This window comes from Leptopilina heterotoma, unplaced genomic scaffold (genome assembly GCF_015476425.1).
Source record: "Leptopilina heterotoma isolate Lh14 unplaced genomic scaffold, ASM1547642v1 Lhet_303, whole genome shotgun sequence".
NCBI classification, from domain to species: Eukaryota; Metazoa; Arthropoda; class Insecta; order Hymenoptera; family Figitidae; genus Leptopilina; species Leptopilina heterotoma.
The window spans coordinates 275,450-299,086 of NW_025111007.1; the positions used below are offsets into that span (position 1 = coordinate 275,450).

At 27.3% G+C, this 23,637-nt stretch overlaps 1 protein-coding gene across 1 annotated transcript in view; it reads right to left on the minus strand.

Moving 5' to 3' along the window:
- Positions 1-23,230, minus strand: part of LOC122504527 — a 102,224-nt gene extending 78,994 nt beyond the window's left edge. The window contains exon 1 of the mRNA XM_043615679.1: positions 23,115-23,230. The gene's annotated coding sequence lies outside the window, so the exon portion shown is untranslated. The remainder of the gene's footprint in view (positions 1-23,114) is intronic.
- Positions 23,231-23,637: the final 407 nt, after the last annotated feature.

Below are 23,637 nucleotides of genomic sequence, written 5' to 3' on the forward strand. Positions count from 1 at the left end.
ATTTTCTTTATTTAAACAGCGTTTTTTTGTTTTAAGTTTTAACTAAATGCACTTTTTATTAAACGTTAGATGACATTCGCTATATTATATTATATCCATTCATTAATTCACTATATTTATAATAATAAAAATTATAACATTGATAGTAATGTTAAAGATAATAATAAAAATAATGATAATAGTAACAATAAAAATAATAATAATAATATCAAGAAGTATAAAAATATTCTTCTTTTCTAAAAGAAAAATTTTCTTAAACAAAAAAGTAGTTCGGCCGAATTTTTAGAGTGGGGGTAAAGCCACAAACTTGCGCGCGCACCTAGAGCGCGTTTACTATTATGTAATAATAAAATAAACAAAATTTTATGAACAATAATAGTAAGAATTATAAAAAAATTCTTCTTTAGTGTAACTAAAAGGTAGTTCGGCCGAATTCTTGGAGTGGGGGTACAGCCACAAATTGCGCGCGCACACCAAGCGGTGAAATCTATTAATTATTACTCATTCTTTATACTATATTATTTACTATTTTTTTATCACTATCATTAAACTCATGTAATATTTACATAAATAGATCCAAAAAGAAGAAAAAATTTTATGGAAGAAAAATTTTTATGGTTAATATAATTAGCATCATCAGTGAGAGAAGAAAAGTGGGAGTTTTCTTTTTATGATCAATTTATAAAGAAGAGTATAAATGACAAGTAAAAGATCGATCGTTCATTAATTTTATTAATAAATAAACTGAGACACAAGTTGAACTTAATGATAGACTCACATGTCCATGTGAATTTAAATTATTAAAGTCGATATGTCAGTGTCGCCTTGCGCCAAGTTACATCAGTTAAGAAACAAGTGTATAATGCATTTACAATCAAGAAGCGTGCAATGAATTTAAACGATATTACACATATATAGTATAGAGTATGTACATTTCATCGATAACGTTCGTTGAGAGTATATAATCGATCATTCAGTAAATCGTGAGGAAAATTATCTCCACATCTTCATTATTATTTTTTTTTTTTATTATAGTTTATTAACTATAATATGTATTTAATAATTATTTTTTTTATAATGTGTAAATATATAAAGAAAATAATTATGCTTTATTTCCATTAGAATACTTTCGATCTATTAGTTAATTTTATTAAATAATTACAGGGTTGCCACGCTTTTTCTCATTTCAAATTGCACTGACTTTTCCAGGTTAAAAAACGGAATTTTTCCAGGTTTTTAAAACTACATTTGTTGACAACCAAAATTTAATTTTTTTTCCCTGACTTTCCCTTGAACTCCAGAAAAAATTCTCACTTCTCCTTGACTAAAAAAATATTCTCATTCAGTTTAAAAATTATTACTCAGAAAAATGTTCTATTGGTTCTTTTTTAAATAAATATTTAATCATTATTATTTTTTTAATAGAAATTAAAGTTCTTCAAAACATTCAAATTCAAACTATTTTGAAATTAAACAATTTTAAAAAGATTGTTATAAAAAATGAATAAATCGATCACTCCGAGTCTTCGACACGGAGCAATCGATATCTTCGTGTTTTATTAAAAATATTTAACTAAAATTCTTCTTTAAATTAATTATTTTTAATAATTTTTGAAAAATTTCTTTGAAAAAGTGGGAAAAATTAAAAAACTTTCAAAGATTATAATTTGAAACCTTCTTAAAATTCAATTATTTCTAAAAATAATTGATTTCCAGACAAGAATTTTATTATTTATGAAAATAATTCAATTCTTGGGTAGAAATTTATTAAAGTTTTTAAAAATAATTGAGTTCATAAGAAGAATTTTATGATGTATGAAAATAATTGAATTCTTGGAAAGAAATTGATTAAAATTTCTGAAAATAATTGAATTTTTGGGAAGAAATTGATTAAAATTTCTAAAAATAATTGAATTTTTGGGAAGAAATTGATTAAAATTTCTAAAAATAATTGAATTCCTGACAAGAATTTTATTAAAGTTTTTAAAAATATATAAATTCCTGACAAGAATTTTATTATTCATGAAAATAATTGAATTCTTGGGAAGAAATTGATTAAAATTTCTAAAAATAATTGAATTTTTGGAAAGAAATTGATTAAAAATTCTAAAAATAATTGAATTCCTGACAAGAATTTTATTAAAGTTTTTAAAAATATATAAATTCCTGACAAGAATATTTTATATTTATGAAAATAATTGAATTCTTGCGAAGAAATTTATTAAAGTTTTTAAAAATAATTGAATTTCTAAGAAGAATTTTATGATTTATGAAAATAATTGAATGCTTGGGAAGAAATTTATTGAAATTTCTAAAAATAATTGATTTTTGGGAAGGAATTTATTAAAATAATTAAATTTCTGACAAGAATTTTTTTACTTATGAAAATAATTGAATTCTTGGAAAGGAATTGATTAAAATTTCTAAAAATAATTGAATTCCTGACAAGAATTTTAATAAAGTTTTTAAAAATATATAAATTCCTGACAAGAATATTTTATTATTTATGAAAATAATTGAATTCTTGGGAAGAAATTTATTAAAGTTTTTAAATATAATTGAATTCCTGACAAAAATTTTTTTACTTTTATAAATAATTGACATCTTGGAAAGAAATTTATTAAAATAATTGAATTTCTGACAAGAATTTTATTATTTACGAAAATAATTGAATTCTTAGGAAAGAAATTTATTAAAGTTTTTTAAAAATAAATGAATTTCTAAGAAGAATTTTATGATTTATGAAAATAATTGAATGCTTGGGAAGAAATTTATTGGAATTTCTAAAAATAATTGAATTCCTGACAAGAATTTTATTATTTATGAATTTTTAAGAAGAAGTTTATTAAAATTTCTTAAAATAATTAAATTCTTGATTTTTTGTGACAAGTTTTTAATATTTGTAAGAAAAAAATTAATTTCACATAAAGAATTGTTTCAACAAAATTTTTAAATAATTAAATTCTTTCGACGTATTTGAATAAAATTTTTAAGAATAATTACATTTTTCGAGAAATTTCATTAAAATTGTATTAAAAATTTTTGAAATTTAGCAAAGAGTTTTATTATTTATGAAAATAATTGAAAACCTATACAGAATTTTATTATAATTATGAAAATTATTGAATTTCTGTTAAAAAAATGTTATTCTTCATGAAAATAATTAAATTATTGCGAAGAAATTTATAAAAAAAAAATTTGTAAATAATAGAATTCCTGTGAAATTTTTATTATTTAATTAACTCATTAAAAATTGAAATTTTCTAAAATTTCAAATTAAAACCTTTTGAAGTTTATCTATTTATGAAAATTGTAAACGCAATTCTTTTAAAATTTATCTAATTTTGAATTATTTAAGTAAAATTAGTTTTCACGAATAAGCGCAATATTAGAAAACAATCATTTTTCAGGATTTCGATTAAAATTCCCTGACTTTTCCAGGTTTTTTCAAGGTTTATAAAATTTCCTGACATTTCCAGGTTTTCCAGATTTTCCTGGTTTCCAGGTTGCGTAGCAACACTGAATTAAATAATTATTAGAAATTGCAATCATTGATTATTTTTAATTATTAGTATAGCTTCAATTGAAGTAATATCAAGCTGCAATAGTCGAAGCTATAACAATAATTAACTAATTATAAAAATACTGTTAATTATTACTGTCTCTACTAATAATATTCTTTAATTTAACTCTAAAGGAAGTTCGGCCCTAGTCTGGGAGTGGGGGTAACTTGCGCGCGCACGCGGAGCCAAGAAATCTATTAATTACTATCATTTACTATTATATTTATAATAGTATATATATAATAATAATAATAATAATAATATATAATCTATATTTTAGATACATAATTGAATGTCTGACATGAAAAAAATTAGTCTAAGAACAAAATAAAAATATATTTTCCGACAAGTAAAAATACCAGTCTAATAAAATTTGTAAATTTTCTTTCTTGTTTTTGCAAAAAAAAAAATAAAGATGTTAAAGAATGTTCAAGAATTATCTTCTTAATAGAAAAAGTGGAGAAAAAAGGTTAAACTGAAGAACTCTGTCAATGGACCGATGGCGCCAACTTTTCTCAAGTGAACAACTTATGTATTTAAGTCTCGAAAGTTTGTTGTCGCGAGAAAAATCGAGAAAAATGTGTGAAATAATGAAGACTTCTTTTTCTGTCCTTCAAAAAATAAATAAAGATAAAAAAACTTGTATTGTAAATAATATACATATATAGGCACTCGGTGAATGGAATATTGTGTCATTGTGAGAATTTGCTTGTTAACGTCGCGACGTTTATACTAAAACAAAGTGCAACGTTGCGTGGATGATGGTATGCTTTGCAAGTGTATAAACCATCCGTATACGTTATCATTACACAGTACAAGGTTACTGAAATCAGAAACTCGAGCTACAGCACCGGATCGATATATATATATATATATGTGTGTGTATATATATATATACATTTAGTAGCTCTGGGTTTGCACGCAATAACGTACCTTATACACACTCAAAAGACTTGTTATGAGGAGAGTGTTGGACACCATAATACTCGTCACTCCGATTGAACAAACCATTATTAACGTGCTTCTCAACGCAGTCAAGCACATTATTATTATTATTATTATTATTATTATTATTATTATTATTATTATTTATTTTTTATTTTTATTATTAGTATCAATATTTTTTATTATTTTCCATTATTATTACGTTCGTAGTTGCTATATTATGAGATATTATAATTTAGATATATTTTACTTTTTTAAATTTAATATCACTGTTATTATCAAAATTATAAGATAATTGCCATTGTTTTATTTACTGTTTAATTCCAGTGGACAAAATATTTATTTTAAAAAATTATTCTATTTTTTAATGTAATTAAGAAATTATGAAACAATTGAGTCAAGTTTAATAATAATAATAATAATAATAATAATAATAATAATAATAATAATAATAAATTCTTTGCTCAAAAAATAATTTTTTATTTTTGTTTTGTTTTTTTTTGCGCAAAGGAGAAAGAAAAAGGGCGTCTCTCTTGTGGTGCGAGAAAAAAGGTGAGCTAAAGATCGTTTCTCTCGATAAACGTGCACGCTGGCTGTATTCTTAAAGTGCGACGTTAAGCGAAAAGATAAGAAAATGCCTTAACAAACATCAGAAGCGAGAGAAATCGAGACTGCGAAAATGAATTCAAAGATGAAAGAGAGGAGAGAAAAAGTATAGCGAAAATGAGATAGGAAAAGGGCAAAACGTAATTTTAAATCTTATATATATATACTTTATACATTTTACGATCTACTTGGAACTTTTTATGGTTGATGAAATTATTACAAAGAAGCCTTTTTTAAACTCTTTTATACGTTTGTCAAACTATCGCACACCTTTCCATATAAGAAATCCCTTCAATAAAATTTTCTTCTCTAAAATAAATTTTCCTCAAATTTCTATATATATATATACATATAATTTCCTCTATACATAAAAAATTTTCCCGAAAAAAATCTTTTCTCTTAAAAAAAAACTCAATTTTATCGAATTGTTTTATTTTTTTTTGTTCTATTTGGAATTAAAAGCGAAAAAGTTTCTTAATTCTAAATAAAATTCATTTAATTCTTCAATTTGTATTTTTCTAAATTTTAGAATTTTAAAATTCTTCTTAATTTGTATTTTTCTAAATTTATTATCAGTTCATTTAGAAAAATTAATCGAAATTCCAGAGGAAAGAAAATATAATTCAAATGTTAATCGTTCTTTTTTTTATCTTCACTTTTCTCTTTTGCAACGTATGTTAAGGTACAAACGTTCTTTTGAAATTCACAAGCAACTTCTTTTACGATCACTTGCGTATAGAAAAGCGAGAGAGAAAGAAAGAAAGAGAGAAAAAGAAAAAATCAAAAGAAAAAAAAGAAAAAAGAAAAGAAAAGGTCATGGAGACAAAAGGTAGAAATAGAAAAACCAGGATTAAGAAATAAAGAAATGGAAAATAAGAAGATAGGAAAACGCAAGGACCAAGATGAGGTCATTTTACCTCTTAGTGGCTTAAAATAACATTTCAGGAGTATGCCTGGAAAACCCGAGATATCCACTTTCAAAATTCAATTTGTGCTTATGTTATAGTTTTGAATTTTCCGAGATAAACAGAGAAAAAGAGAAAACGAATTTTAAATTGAGTATAAGAAACAGTATATCGACTTGTATCTTCAGTTATTTGGTATATATATAATATGTAGTTTTCAAAAGTTTCCTATTGTACAGCGGTAAATTTCAACTTATTAGTAGATTAAAAAAAAGATACAAAAATTCTTCTTTAAACTCTTCTTCCTTCAATTTCCTTCAATTTTCTTCAAAAGTTTAATTAATTTTTAATTGTAAAATGATTCGAAAATATATCAATAGCTTTTATTTAAAATAAATATTTAATCATTTATTATTTGTCCACAGGAATTAAGATTTTCAAAAATTTCAAATTCAAACCTTTTTGAAATTATACGATTTATAAAAAAATGTTATAAAACACGACCAAGTGAGAAAATCATTATTTCATTATTATAAGATTATTGCTACTGTAACTTTTTCAAAATTATTTTCATCATTCAAGTGAATTATTATTTTTCTGAATTTTTAACTATAATTCTTCCTTAAATCAATTATTTTTAATAATTTTTTAAAAAGTTCTTTGAAAATTTTCAAGTTTATTTGTTTAGAAAATTTAATTTTACGAAATTTCATCGATTATTCGAAAATTCTTTAATTAAATCCAAAATTAAATCTATATTATAAAATAAAAAACTTTAAATAATTTCAAAAAAAAAAATCAATATTAAACTTTTTCAAAAAAATTACCTAATTCTACAGAATCGTTAGTTAAAAGTATGAAAAATTAAAATTTTCAAAGATTTTAATTTGAAACCTTTCTAAAATTCAATTATTTAAAATTTTAAATTATTATTATTTAAAATTTTAATTGAAATTCATTTTTAGAACAATTTTTGATAGAAAATTCTATGAGAATACAATTTAATTATTGTTAAACAATAAAAAAAATTGTTCATAAAATTCAATTAGATTTAAAATTTTCAATTTAAATTATTAAAGAAACTCCATTATTTTATTATTTAAAAAAAATTAAAGAAATTCTTCAAAATAATTTAATTGGGATTTTCAAAAATTTTAATAAAATTCTTCAAAAGAATTTAATTGGGATTTTTAAAAATTTTACTTTTTCACTGATTTATAAATTCAATTTTTCAAAACTTGAATAATTTTGTTAAATAAATATTTAAATAATTATTATTTGTTTTTCCATGGAAAATAAAATTAGAAAAACTTAAAATTAAAACCTTCTGAAATTTAATAATTTCTTAAAATTACAATCATAACTCTTCGAAAATTAAATTATTTTCTACAATTTTTAACTAAACTTCATTTCCAAATCAATTATTTTTAAAGTTTCTTACAATTATTTAAATAAAAATATTCAATTTTCCATAATTATTCTACCTGTAACTGTTTATGGTTCTTTTTCATAAAAGTTATTAAGATGAATTATTATTGAAAATATTTAACCAAAAATGTTGAAAGTAATTTATTTTTAAAAAATTATAATAAAGAATTTCTTAAAATTAATTTTTCAAATATATTTTTATTTTTGAAAGTTTTAAGGTTTTTCATTTATACTTACAATTGAAAAATTTCCAAATAATTGAAATTTGGTAAAATCCTTTACCAATAATTGAATTTTTGAAAAATATTAAAAGAAATAATCAAATTTTTATGCAGAATTTTAATTTTAAAAACGAACATGATTTCTCCGAAATTTCAAAAAGTCTAAAAAAGTAAATTTCAAAAAATTTTAATTAATTTTATTCGAAGATAATTATCTTGGAACAAAAATGAATCTAATAAAAAGGAATTTTTGAAAAATTATAAAACTCAGTTTTTTAAAAATATTGCCATGTTATTTTACGAAAATAATTGAATTTTTGTATAATAATTGAAAAGAAACTAATTTTTTGTTGAATTTTAATAAAAAAAATATTGTTTTCTCCAAAGTGTTACAAATAATTCTAAAAAATTTCAATGTTACTATTTTTTGTACGTATTTGAATTTTCGGAAATATGTAATTAAAATTATTGAAAAATAATTGTATTTCAAAAAATTACAAGGAAAAATTTTTGTAAGTATTACTTTTTTCAAAAATATTTTATAATTTTTAGAAGTTAATTTCAATTAAATTTTATATTTTGAGAATTCAATTATTTTCAAAATTTCCAATTGAAACTTTTCAAAAGTTTATTTACAAAAATTATAATAAAATACTTGATAAAATCAATGATTTTCAGTTAAATTTGACAAAATTTCAATTATTGAAAAATTTTTTAATTTTATAATTCAAAAATTTTATTAGAAAAATCATTCAAAAATAATTTTTGAAATATTTGTCTATTTATACTTTTTACACTATAAAAATCGAAATAAATTGCCTGTAAATAATAAATTAAGGTAATAAAATTATTTATTATTATTATTATTATTATTATTATTATTATTATTTACTATTATTTTTTCTTTAAAGTGAATTTTTCTTAAGTGCATAATTTATGCTATAACATAAAAATTAATTGACATGATTGAAGGCTGACTGAGACTTTCAAGGGAAGTGTACAAGTTCAAGTGTAAATTTATCAACATTATATTCAATATATATATATATGTATGTTGTCACTCTGCGTGAAATCGCAGTATACTCGTGTTAATAATGCGGAAGCGAATCAGAATCAAGTGTGATAGTGTAACAATTTTAATACTTTACAGAACTCAGAATTTATAATAAAAATTAACTTGAATCATAAAATAATTTTTTGGCATTGAATAATTATCAAAATTACATATCCATCAATGAGAAATAAATAATGTTATAATTAAAATAAGGAAAACATATAAAATGAATATACAACTAAAAATTAGATAATTATACCATCAATTTTATATAAAAATTATCGAGTCACAATAAATAAATCTGGAAATGAGTTAATCACAGATTGTCAAATATAATATAAGGGATATTATCCTTATTGATAATTTAATCGGTATATTCATGTATAAAAAAATCGCCCTGGGAGAGACGTATTAATTAACTTTCATTCACACATGAGAACATAAAACTTTACTTATCAGGCAAGACTTGAGCAGTTAGCGTCCGTTGCTTCATCCAAAACCCCGCCGCGCCCTCGAGTCGCACGCTGGTTTCAGTTAATGAGGTGAAAGTCACTCTTATCCACTCTTATGGAGTCTCACTCCATCCTCTGCAACCTGGTACCAAGGGACGAAGTCTAGATCGCTCTCGAGATGCTCTGCCTTTCATCAATTTAAATCCGCCCACTATAAATCGCCACACTACGAAATTTCATGTACAAAAAAAAACTATAAACATCCAAACTAATATTTGTGATTTTACATAATTGAAAAAACGATATGAACTTACCATCAGCGTCCTTGGCGTGCACTTGAATTCGTAGAGCGGATTCAGCCGTCAGTTCCCAGGGCGATGGTCAATTAACTTGATCCACGCTTCTGTGAACCGACGCTAGCCTCCCGCTCTTTCACGAATTTCCCTCACTTATTGTAAGATGTGCCGAGCCAAGGACCCTGATAGGCCCCCACATTATCAGAGCATCCCAAAACGACACCAGATCCATCCCCTCGAACCCCAACGTCCAGGCAACCCGGAGGGCACGACGGTATAATGGAACAACATCGCTTCATTCTCCCCCTAGCTCTTTATAATGCAATGATACAGAGATACTAAATATACACACATTTCTTTACGACGATTACAATTTCATATAATATGCAAGATCAATTACCAAATTGACATCTCCTCCTCCCCATTTCTTTTCACTATTTACAAAATCATATCACATCAGCGTCGACAATAAAATAACTCATTCTATAACATTTCCTGATGATACTCATTATACAAATTAAGCATTCTCATACATCAATTATTATACAACGAATATGCATTCCAAATATCATATGAATCCAGTTACAATTAACCGATGCCCACAATTTCTTATTTCTGAGTGTTAAAAGAAAGAAAAGGTCAAGTTTCCTCAATCCAATGAAATGACACTAACCATTTTATATTTTATAGTTATTATTATTATTTATTTATTTATTTATTCTTTTTTTATAATAGATTATAAAGAAAAACATAAAAGAGAATATTTGATTTTTTTATTTCTTTTTGGTAGTGATGTTTATAATTTCGCATACCGTTCGAAGTGCCAGCAATTTGATTATTTTTACAAATATTCATTTTTGATATATTTTTTTAAATTAATTTGATGATATATACCAATAATGCGATTTCTATTTTTATGATCCCCAAGTTCAAATGATCCGTTGTTAAAATCTCGCAATATTTCATAAGGACCATAAAATATGTGGAAGAATTTGCTGGTTACTTTTTTCAAAGCATCAGATTGCTTTGGTACTTGTAATAATACAAGGTCACCCACCTGCAACGATATTCTTGACGTCGATTTCTGTGTTTTTGCTCGACGCTCGAAACTTTTTTTTAATCGTTCCCTAGCCAATACAATTTTTGCTTCTCCCGACAAATTATCACCTTCTGGAAATTTAACAATATCGAAAATCTGATCCTTCGGTTTTTTCCCAAAATGTAATTCGAGAGGACAAAATCCCGTACTCATGTGAGTAGTCGAATTCAAAAAAAACTCAATATCCGATACGCAACGCGCCCATCTCGTATGCTTATCCGCGCACAGAGTTCTAAAAAGGCGCCCTATTTCTCTCATTACGCGTTCAACGGGATTCCCCTGGGGATGACGAATCGACGAGAATATAACCTTAATTCCAACCTCACGCAACCTCTGTCCCCATTTAGGCGATGTGAATTGGGACCCGTGATCCGACAGAATTCTTTTTGGATAACCCATATCCGGAAAATATGATTGGAAAAGTTTTCTCAAGACAGTATCTGTGGTCTCCCTTTTAATCGGAAAAAGCCTCACGTATTTAGAGAATACATCTAGTACAACAAAGATGTACTCCATCCCCCCTGTTGACCTTGGCAGTGGCCCAAAAAAATCCACACAGACAAGATCCTGCGGTTCCGACGAATATACCATCCGATACACACTCGACATATTCGTGTTATTGATCTTTACGCGCTGACATAAATCACAAGATGTTACCAATTTTTTAATTTCCGCATTCATAGCTTTCCAATAATAGTATTGACGAATATACGCTCCAGTTTTAAACACCCCTGGATGTCCTAATTTCGTATGAATACAGTCAACGATCCTTCTCGTGAGTACCTCAGGTATGACAATCTGCCATGCCTTCAACGTCTGATCGAAGCGAAATAAAATCTGTTCTTCCACGACAAAAAATCGAGATAATTCTCTATTTTTAACTTTCTGAATAATTGAGCGGATATTCTCATCTTCCCTTTGCAGAGTTTCTAGATTTTTTAGATCATAAGTAAGATCACTGGTCAAGGTCAACCCGGAGCAACCATTCAATTCAACCCCCTGAGATTCAACATGCAAAACATCGATCGACAACCCCTCCTGCACCACGGATTCAAACTTCCCTCTTGGATTCCGACTAAAGAAGTCTGCCACCACGTTATCGCTACCTTTACAATATTCCACCTCAAAATCGTATTGCTGGAGCAGCAAACTCCATCTGATAAGACGGGAATTAAGATAAGGAGTGGAATTTAGAAACGTTAACCCTTTGTGATCGGTGATAATCACAAATCTCGTTCCTAGCAAATAAATTCTAAGTTTCATAACAGCATATACTATAGCTAGCAGCTCCTTTTCCGTCGTTGTATAGTGTAACTCCGCCTCCGCCAAACAACGACTCACCAGCGCCACCACCCTAAATTCATTTAGATCATCCACCTGATATAAAATGCCAGAAATCCCCAAATCGGACGCATCGGTTTGTAGTCGAAATTGCTTACCAGGCAAATAATGATCCAGTTGAACGCAATTTATAAAGGCCAACTTCATATTTTCGAACGCCCGATCATGTTGCGGAGTCCAATCCCAAAAATTTTTTTCTTTTAATAAAGACCTGAAGGGTTCCAATAAAATGGCATGTTTGACTGTAAACTGGCGGTAATAGGTGCACATTCCTATGAACCTTTGCAATTCTGTTCGATTTCGCGGTTTTTCAAATTTTTGAATTAATTCGAGTTTATCTTGTCTCGGTTTAACCCCATCCACGGACAGCTCGTGCCCCAAAAATTTAACCTCTTTTTTACCAAACAAAGATTTATCCAAATTCAGAGTAAAATTATTTTCTTGTAACACTGTAAAAATTTTTTCAATTTCATAAATATGATTATAAAAATTTCCCTTAGTTGTAATTAAAAAATCGTCAATATAAATAGTCAAAGTTTCTTCAAATTGATTCCCTAGAACTTCATGCAGCGATCGAATAAACACGGAACCAGCCGTCTTTAGGCCAAATGGCAGCCTGCAGAACTGGTACATCTGAGAATCATACAGAAACGCAGTGTACTTGCGACTATCTGGATGCAGTGGTATCTGCCAGTACCCTGTTGCCAAATCAGTAGTCGACAAGTAACTAATACCCTGAAATTTCTGTAATAATTCATAAACCAAAGGCGGAGCCTCGTGATCCGATTCGATTATTACATTAATAAATCGAGCATCCAAGCAAATACGTACCGTTCCATCACTTTTGATGACTATACGTATTGGGTTGCAATAAGAAACATTACATTTCTCAATGACGCGTGCTTCTAACATTTTTTGTATTTTACAACTTACTTTTTTTCGATGAGCTATCGGAATTGAATATGTTTTAAACACAGGTACTTTATGGGGCTTAACACGAATTTGGTAGGGAGTGACTTTTGCACCACAATTTTTTTCGGAAAATAAATACTCAAATTTGGACATTACTTGTGCAAAAACCTCTCTTTCACGATCAGTGATCCCCGGAATCTCAGAAGCGATAACTTCAACGTCTCTCAAAAAAGTATTTCCCACATCGATTCGACTTATATATCCTTCCTGACAGATTCCAATTTCCTTAAATGATTCTATCTCTCTCGAATAATCCTTATTATACTCCCCAGCATCAATAAAATCAACAAAATTTGGATCTATTTCCTGATCATATTCATAAATATTTTCACGATGCTTTTTAATTACTACGTGTTCTTTATTTACATTATTTGCTAGTTCCTGCACTGAAGTTTCTTTTACACGGCTCGTATCTATGACAGACAGAGATTCGTCATCGGTCTTACTGGCGCGTGAATTCCCCATGATCTGATCCCCACCATTAGTCTCACCACCGATCTCCCCACCTAGCGTCATACCAAAATCCCAACCCACATCACAAGCCTCTAACACCTGAATATACATTATCGGATCGTCACTTTTATTATCGGCATGTTTTTCCACTCTATTTCCAAAATGAGTTACTGAATTGTTCAATTCAATACCATCGACTATTATTCCCAATTTATCATAATCAATTACCACTCGATTTTTTAATAACCAATCATTACCTATTATCATATCATTCGACAAATTAGGAACCACTAAAAATTGAGATGAAATCTTTTTTCCATCTATCCTGACGTCACATGCGACCTGTTTTTTAACAACCGTCGGCTTCTTACCAATTGCAGTAAATAATCTAATATTAGTTACAGGCAGAATGAAGAACTTCCCATGTTGTTTCAAATAAGCATAATATGACTCAGAAATCGCGGTAATCTGGCTACCCGTGTCCACGAGTGCCTTCATGGGGACAGAGAAAATGGAGAGGGTAACCCGTGGGCAGAGGGGAATATGACACGAAGGAGTTACCCTCTCTGACTCCCCACCCAGGAGATCCCTACTCAAACTATCAAAGTCATGATAATCGTAACACCGCGACAATTCCACGTTAGAGATATTATTTTCCATTGCGCTATCAAAATCTTCTCCATCGGCACCCTGACTACCATATTTACACCATGTCGGAGGGGGAATTGACAAATTTGGGAGAGAGATCTTCTCCTCCTCTGCATTGAAATGAGTAAAGTAATGACTATTCGACTCAGCCCGGCCGGGACTCATACCAATATTCGATGTCACCACCTTTGCAGGGAAGTTTCCCCGATTGTTACTCTGCTGCTGACTCCCACCTTGCATCGGTCTTCCATCCCCCCCTCGAGACTGATTCCCACGCGACTCACCTCTCTTCTCCTCGGTTCTATCGCCATGAAAGAGGGGCCCCCTTTTAGAACTCTCCTGCTTATCACGAAATGTTACATCTAATTGTGACAACACTTGACATAATTTTTCAAAATCCGCAAAATCCACAGCCGACAAAATTTCTCGAATTCGCATGGGTAACTGCTGTATGATCGTATAGTGGAGTTCATAATTTTCCATCTTCGGTGTAAAATATTGCGCGTCTTTAACTTGATTGAGAAAATATGAATTAAGTTGATCTTTCGAAGGATCAAACTTTCTTTTATGCCACTCCGACTTAATTCTCACTCGAACGGCTACAGAATAAAATTCGTCAATAAATTTTTTTTTAAAATTAGCATAATCAGCGAACGTTTGCGTTTCGAACCACAATTTTTCGTTTCCGTCAAAAACATCGTCCAGATATTCTAACCGTTCATTAAGAGAAATATGTTTAATCTTAAAATATTTATCCAACTTTTCAATAAAAACTTGAGGATTTTGAGCTTCACGAAATTTAGGCGGTTTAACTTCAATATGAATTGCGCGCATTCCGTCAATCAAGGTTTGAAAAAATTGTTGATTATTATTATTTACCGGCACTTCAGCGAGTTGTTTTCGAATAGCCTGCAATTGATCATTTTGAGTTTTAGTTAACAATCGTAAATTATTTATTTCTACACTATATTGATCAATTTGTAATCTATGACTGTGCTGTAATTGTAATAAGTCATTATTTAACTTATCAATTTGTTGTTGAGCATGTTGCAACTTGACCGATTCTTTTTCCTTTTCTGGATTCGGAGTCATATTTTTAATTTGCGAAAATCTACCACGTTTATTTATTCGTTTACTACTCAACGGCGTCGATATTACTCTTTTCAAATGCGACCTTGTTCTTACCGGAGAGCGTATGGACATAAATACAACAACAAAAATTACACAATCATTCACACGACAAAATGAATACAATATAAAAACAATTTAGAGGACACACAACGTCGGGTCCCTGTTCGGGCGCCAAATGTAACAATTTTAATACTTTACAGAACTCAGAATTTATAATAAAAATTAACTTGAATCATAAAATAATTTTTTGGCATTGAATAATTATCAAAATTACATATCCATCAATGAGAAATAAATAATGTTATAATTAAAATAAGGAAAACATATAAAATGAATATACAACTAAAAATTAGATAATTATACCATCAATTTTATATAAAAATTATCGAGTCACAATAAATAAATCTGGAAATGAGTTAATCACAGATTGTCAAATATAATATAAGGGATATTATCCTTATTGATAATTTAATCGGTATATTCATGTATAAAAAAATCGCCCTGGGAGAGACGTATTAATTAACTTTCATTCACACATGAGAACATAAAACTTTACTTATCAGGCAAGACTTGAGCAGTTAGCGTCCGTTGCTTCATCCAAAACCCCGCCGCGCCCTCGAGTCGCACGCTGGTTTCAGTTAATGAGGTGAAAGTCACTCTTATCCACTCTTATGGAGTCTCACTCCATCCTCTGCAACCTGGTACCAAGGGACGAAGTCTAGATCGCTCTCGAGATGCTCTGCCTTTCATCAATTTAAATCCGCCCACTATAAATCGCCACACTACGAAATTTCATGTACAAAAAAAAACTATAAACATCCAAACTAATATTTGTGATTTTACATAATTGAAAAAACGATATGAACTTACCATCAGCGTCCTTGGCGTGCACTTGAATTCGTAGAGCGGATTCAGCCGTCAGTTCCCAGGGCGATGGTCAATTAACTTGATCCACGCTTCTGTGAACCGACGCTAGCCTCCCGCTCTTTCACGAATTTCCCTCACTTATTGTAAGATGTGCCGAGCCAAGGACCCTGATAGGCCCCCACATTATCAGAGCATCCCAAAACGACACCAGATCCATCCCCTCGAACCCCAACGTCCAGGCAACCCGGAGGGCACGACGGTATAATGGAACAACATCGCTTCAATAGAGTAAAGGATTGAACAGCGCTCGAGTAGCAAGTGCCAAGATTCGCACAGATTACGAATACAGGCAAGTTTCAGATTGGGCACACTGCCAAAATATGTCGCTTTGTTAGCACGACTAATTTCCAATATCTCATACCATATATGTCTTTATATATTATATAAAATATCATTGATATCGTGACTCTGAAAAAATCAATAATTTCAAGAAGTTTGTAATTTATCTCTCCTTTCGAACTATTACTTCCAATAAATAAAATAAATAAAATTATTTGCAAATTCCGATCGAAGACAAATTTATCTTCACAAAATCGGTTTTTGTTTATTTTGAGAAAATGATTATAGGATTTTATTTTCAAAAAAAAGTGACTGAATAGTATTTAATATTCGCAATTTTTCCAAATATTGACGCAATAATAGTTAGATTTCTTCGCTCTGCGCGCGCATGTTACCCCCACTCCTAGAATAGGGCCGAACTACCGTTGGAGTTAAATTAAAGAATATTGTGAGTAAAGACTAATAATTTAATGTATTTTTTAAATTATAATTAATTATTGTTATAACTTTAATTATTGCCCGCTTAGTATATAATTTCAATCGAAGCTAAACTTTCGATAGGCAATAATTTTGAAACGAAAAAATCGGATATACATTAGCAGTTCACCTTGAAGTGATCATCGCATATTAGAAAGACATTGAAAGATAAAGTGTATATTTATAAATTAGTAAACAAAGTTAAAAACCGGAAATGCAAGTGTATGGGGACATATATAAAAAATGTATGTGTGTATAAATGTGTATCGCTATTACCCGTGGCGGTATTATGCAAGAGAAAGGCAGGTACTGAAAAGAGAGAGAAACAGAGGAAGTTGACGAGAGAAGAGTGAGAGGAAAAATTATTACGGTGCTCTGGTCGTAAAAGTATGATGAGAGATAAAAGCAGAACATATATCCCACCGATACACAGACACACATATATATATGCATACTGTATTTATGCGCAAGGACGTAAAACCGATAGTTCGTCCCACATCTAAAGCGCGCAAGCCTTCACGAGAACGTCTAAAAAAGGTGAGAAGTCATTTATATATGGCAAGTGGAATATTACGATGGCAAAAACTGTAGAAGCAAAAACTACCAAAAATTTAAGTAATTTAACTGTAAAGACCAAAAATACAAAAACTTTAACTATAGAGGCAAAAACTACTAAAAATTTAACTATAGAGGTAAAAACTACTAAAAATTTAACAATAAAGGCAAAACATACCAAAAATATAACTATAAGGGCAAACACTACCAAAACTTTAACTGTAGAGGCAAAAACAACCAAAACTTCAAGTGTAGAGGCAAAAACTACCAAGAATTTAAATGTAAAGTCAGGGTTGACACAAAAAATTAATTTTGTTTTTCCCTGACTTTCTTCCCTGATTTCCAGACAAAAGTTTCACTTTTTCCCTGACCCTAAAGAATATTCTGATTCACTCTAAAAATTATAAGATTCTCCAAAAAGAAAATCATTTTATTACATTTACTTACAAATTTCTTTAATTGTAAAATTATTTGCAAACATTAATAACTTCATCAATCATTTTTAAATAACTATTTAATTATTATATTTCCATAGGAATTAAAATTTTTCAAAACATTCAAATTCAAACATTTTTAAAATTCAACAACTTATAAGAATATTATTATAAAACACGAAGATATAAATCACTCCGAGTCTTCGATATCTTCATGTTTTATAAAAATCTTCATGTTTTATAAAAATTTCAATTTCCATAAAATGTTTAAAAAAAAATTAAATTATTACCAAAAATTATAATAAAATACGTTGCAAGAATTCAATTACTTTCATAAATTAATAAAATTCTTCACATCAGGGTTTCAATTATTTTTCATACAATTTTAAATAAATTTCTCGAAAAATGAAATTATATTCAAAAATTTTTTTGCAAGAATTAAATTTCTACATTTTACAAATAATGAAATTCTTCGTTGAATTTCAAAAATTTTCAAAATTTACTCTTTTAATAAAAGTTTTTAAAAGAATTCAGTTATTTAAGTAAAAAGTAATAAAATTCGTTGCAGAAATTCAATTATTTTCAGAAATTTTATTAAAATTCTTCGAAAGAATTCAATTTTCGATTATTTTAAAAAATTCATGCTTTCATGCTTTTAATATATTCATTAATATTCATTTTTAAATCAATTTTTATTAGAAAATTCTACGACAATTCAATTATTTAAATAGAAAAATAAATAATTTACTGAATAAATGAATGTTTTTACACGGAGAAAAATGTAATGTAACCTTTACTTCTTTTATAGTAAAAAATTTCCGGTAAAGCATTTCTGGTAATTTTTACTACTTTTGTAATAAATTTTGCTACTTTCGAAGTAAATTTTACTAATTTTTACAAAAATTTACTTCGAACGTAGCAAAATTTACTCCAAAAGTAGTAAAAATTACCAAAAATGCTTTACTGGAAATTTTTTTACTATAAAAGTAGTAAAAGTTACTTTATATTTTTCTCCGTGTATAAATTGAAGTATCATAAAGAATTTTATCAACATAATTGAATTTTTTCGAGGAATTTTAATAAAATTTTCAAGAATGATTAAATTTTTAGAGGAATTCGATTAAAATTGTATTAAAAATAATTGAAATTCTATCATAAGTTTTATTATTCGTGAAAATAATTAAATTTTTTAAAAAATTTTATTACTTATGAAAATTACTGAATTATTTGGAAGAAATTTATAAAAAAATTTTAAATATTTGAATTCTTGTGTAATTTTTATTATTTATGAAAATAATTTAATGTTTGCTTAGAATTTTATAAGCATTTTTTTTTTTTAAATAATTGAATTCTTTTGAAAAATGTTATTAAAATAGTGGATATTGAAAATCATTGAACTGATGAAAATTTTTTTAAAACAATTGAAATTTTGCAAAGCATTTTATTAAAATTTTTGAAAATAATTGAAATTCGGAGAAGAATTTTATTATTTTTAAAGATAATTGAATTTTGACGAGAATTTTTTTTAATTTTTGAACATAATTGAATTTTTTTCAATTATTTATAACTTTTCCAAAATTCAATTCTTTCCAGTACTTTAATAAAAATCCCTAACTTTTCCTTGATTTCCCTGACCAATTTTACTTTCCCTGACTTTTTCCTGACCTGTGGCAACCCTGTGTAAATTTAAAAACTACCCAAAATTTAACTTTAGAGGCAAAAACAATTAAAAATTTAACTATAGAGGCAAAAACTACCAAAATTAGAAAACTATTTTATACCAACAATTATTTATTTAAAAATTAATTAAATTTTAAATTTAATTTGTATTGAAATACAAACAAAACATTTAATTATATTGTATTTTATTAAGATTTTTTAGAAAATAATTAAATTCTTCTCAAAAATTTATTACAATTCTCTAAAATAATTTAATTCATTAATTCAATAAAATTCTTTCAAAAAATTTCTTTTATCTAATGAATATAATCGATTTTGTTAATAATTGTAATTTAATAATTTTACTTTTAAAATTTTATTAAAAATAAATTTTTGCGAAGATTAAACTCTAAAGATTAAACTCTTAACGATTAAAGAACTCTTTTAAAATTAAACTCTTCTGAAACAATTCTATTAGAATTTTTGTAAATAATTAAATTCTCTTGAAGAGTTTTTTTAAAGTTTTTTTTTTGAAATAGTTTTTTAAATAATTTTAATTGAAAGATTTTAAAATAATTGAATTAAAGAAATAATTGTTTTTTACTTTTTAAAATAATAGCCTGTTAATAATTATAATTAAATATTTGATTATTGAAGTTTATTAAAATTGCATTGAAGATAATTAAATTCATGAGAAGAATTTTATTATTTATAAATAAATAATTTAATTCTTACAATGAATTTTATTACTTTTAAAAATAATTCAATTGTTTTGTACGATTTATTACAATTTTAGAAAATAATTCGATTGCTTTATAAAAAATGTTATTGAAAATTAAAAAATAATTTATTTGTTTTTTGATGAATTTATTAAAATTTTAGAAAATAATTGAATTTTTTCGAAAAGTATTATTAAAAATTGTATTTAAAAGAATAATTGGATTTTTGCAAAGAATTTTATTATTTATAAAAATAATTGAATTTTTGCAAAGAATTTTACTATTTATAAAAATAATTGAATTGTTTCGAAGGACTTATTAAAATTTTAGAAAATAATTGAAAAATTCTGAAAATTTTTTAACGAATTAAGAAAAAAATTGAATTTTTTCGTGAAATTTTATTAAAACTTTGCTAAAAATGATAAAATTTCAGCAAAAAAAATTTACTACTTATAAAAATAATTGAATTCTTGCAAAGAATAAGAATTATACAAAAATTTTCGAATATTCAAAAATTTATATTTGAAAATAGAAAATTTTCTCATTTGCATAATAATAATAATAATAAATTGAATTCCACGTTAGTAGTATAATTAGTAAAATCTAAATTTTTATTTGGAGCGTAAACAGCTTTTCGAAAGAATGTAAATAAAAATAAATTATCGCGAGAGGGAGAATCTTTTCTAGTTTTGAAATTACCGATATAAATTACAACTAAACTATCGTGACGCCAACATAGTTATCTATATAAATTTATTTATTCCAAGGAAGCTGATATTATTTCCGGGGAAAATTGAGAGCAGTAATTTTCTCCTCATCGAAGGGAATAGATGGTAGTGAGGCGTCTCCGGGGCGCCGTTATAAGATGCCCTGAAAGTGAGACAATATAATTAGCGTTCATCTCGATCCGTGACGCCTGCTGCTATGCTTCCTTTACTATAAACGTGAATCTTTTATTTACCGTTGCCCATTCTGCTCTAGATCTTTCTTATTTAAAAAAAAAGAAAAGAAAAAATATATTTTTCTTCTCTCACCACTTTTTTTTCTTTTCTCTCTCTCTCTCTCTCTCTCTTCGAAAAAAAATAGGTCACACGATTTTTTTTTTACTAAAAGATTACATATTCAAAACATGCCGAGAGAATTATTTCCTAACTTATAGAGAAAATTCCATCTAGAAATTTTTTTCCCTAAAAACTTACCACTCTTCATCCAATAGAAAAATTTTTTCAAAAAAATAATTTTATCCTCAAGTTAAAAAAATTCTTTTTAAAGAAATAATTTTATCCTTAATTTAAAAAAATTTTTTCTCAAGTTTAAAAATTGAAGAGGGGTAAGAATTTTTTATCTCAAAAAATTTACCTCTTGCCATCTGATAAAAAATCTATTTTTCAAAATACGATTTTTTTCTTCAAACTTAAAAAAAATTTTTTTTAAAGAGTTAGGGATTTTTTTATTTCTAATGGAAGGGAAATAAAGTGGAATGTAAAAACTTTTTAATGTTGATGAATTTTAAAGACTGTCTTTCAAAAAAGAAGAAGAAGAAGAAGGAAAGGAGAAAAAAAATCCGAGTGCATTGACTCATGAGAAGTAAGGGAGTGGAAAATTGGAAATGAGTCGCTTCGTTCATAGTCGACTATAAACTCGACGTTGAATTTCCAATTAAAAAGAAAAGACACTTTACGAGTTATGTTTCACTTATTGGCACTTAAATTTTCTTTCGAACAGAAAAAAATTATACTTTCAAATTTCGCAACTAATTGAGGCCAAAATAAGTCTCAAACTTCTCAAACGTTAATTGTAATAATAATAACAATAATAAATAAATAAATAAACAAGCAATAAATAAATAATAACAATAATAAAAATAATAATAATATAATAATAATAATAATAAAAATAAAATAATAATAAAAATAATATAATAATAATAATTAATATAATAACTCTAAAGATAGTTCGGCCGAATTCGGGGAGTGGGGGTATGGGTATACCCATACCCCCACTCCCCGAATTCGGCCGAACTATCTTTAGAGTTAAAGTAAAGAATATTATTTTTATAATTATTTATTAATATTGATATTATTATTTATATTATTATTTATATTCGTTTTATATTTTAATTTTTATATTCTTTCTAAAAAATTATTTTCTAAAAAAATATTACTTATAACTAATAATAAATAATTGCTATAATTAAAATCAGTAAAACATTTGGAATCTACTAATAGAGGAAATTAACAATAATAATAATAAAATTACCTACAAAAAAATGGGTTTGGCTTTTTCGTATACTCTCAATTTTGAGGGTCAATAAGAGAGGAGGGGGAAAATTGTTATTTGAAAACGTTGAGTGAAACGTTACTGAAATTTATGCTGTTTCGTAGGAAGCAGTAATTCTTTACTATATACACATTATTGTCCATTAATGTATTCTACGAAAAAGAGAATCAATCACTTTAACAAAAAAAAAGTCTCACAGGAAACAGCGGATTGTCCGCCTGCTTTGTTGGCTGAACGCCTCCCTATTACTCCCCTCTATACACAGTCTGGTTTAACTCTTAATGAACGCTTTCAGGTAGTATTCACACCGTATATATTTATCCACAAATTCCATTTTTAAACTCATTGCAAAAGAAAAAAAAATTCTACAATTAAACTTTTATCAAATTTCCTCTCTATTATCTATTTTAAAAAAATAAACGAACTATTTTTTGTTGTTGAAAAAAATAGGGTTAGAAAAAAGTTCTCTAATAAAGTATTTTTTTCATGAAAAAAAAAAAAATGTTGATGGTAGTATAAAATTTTTTCCGTTCTATTTAAAATTATTAGTACCTCTATTAGGATTGTTTGTTTTTGTATTTTGAAAAATTCAGAAAAGTGTATAATTAGAAGATGAAAAAAAATGTCACACAATAAATTGAATGAAAAAAAAGAAGGGAAAAAAACTCACCAGGTGTGTGGCTGCAGGGTGTCGGGGATGGGCTTTAGGACTATTAGCCTGCCGCGCTTATAGGGCGCATACGCGCAACCTCCACCTCCGAGCTTCTCTGGCTTTGTCTCTGCATTCTGTAGAGAAAAAAGAGAACAAAAAACAGTTCGTTATTAAAAGTTACTGCAAGATTAAAAGTTAGATAACAGTCAAAAATATGGGGGACGGAAAAAAATTCTTTTCTTTACGAAAGGAATTTTATAAATCTACTGAAAAATAGTGTCATACTATTTAATTAATGACTCATCACTAATAATAATCCTTTTTTTTATTTTATTTTTACTTCTTTACAAATAATCCCACCGCTGCGCTGTCAGTTTAAAACTTACTAAAATATAACTACTTTAAATTGGATCATGCATTTAAAATTTTGAAAAACTGACATTGGATTCGCAATCAGCGACCCTAAAAACCCCTGAGTAACGAGTTTCATTTAAATTCCATGCGATTTTTTAACAATTTGTGCGCCATATTGGATCCGCCA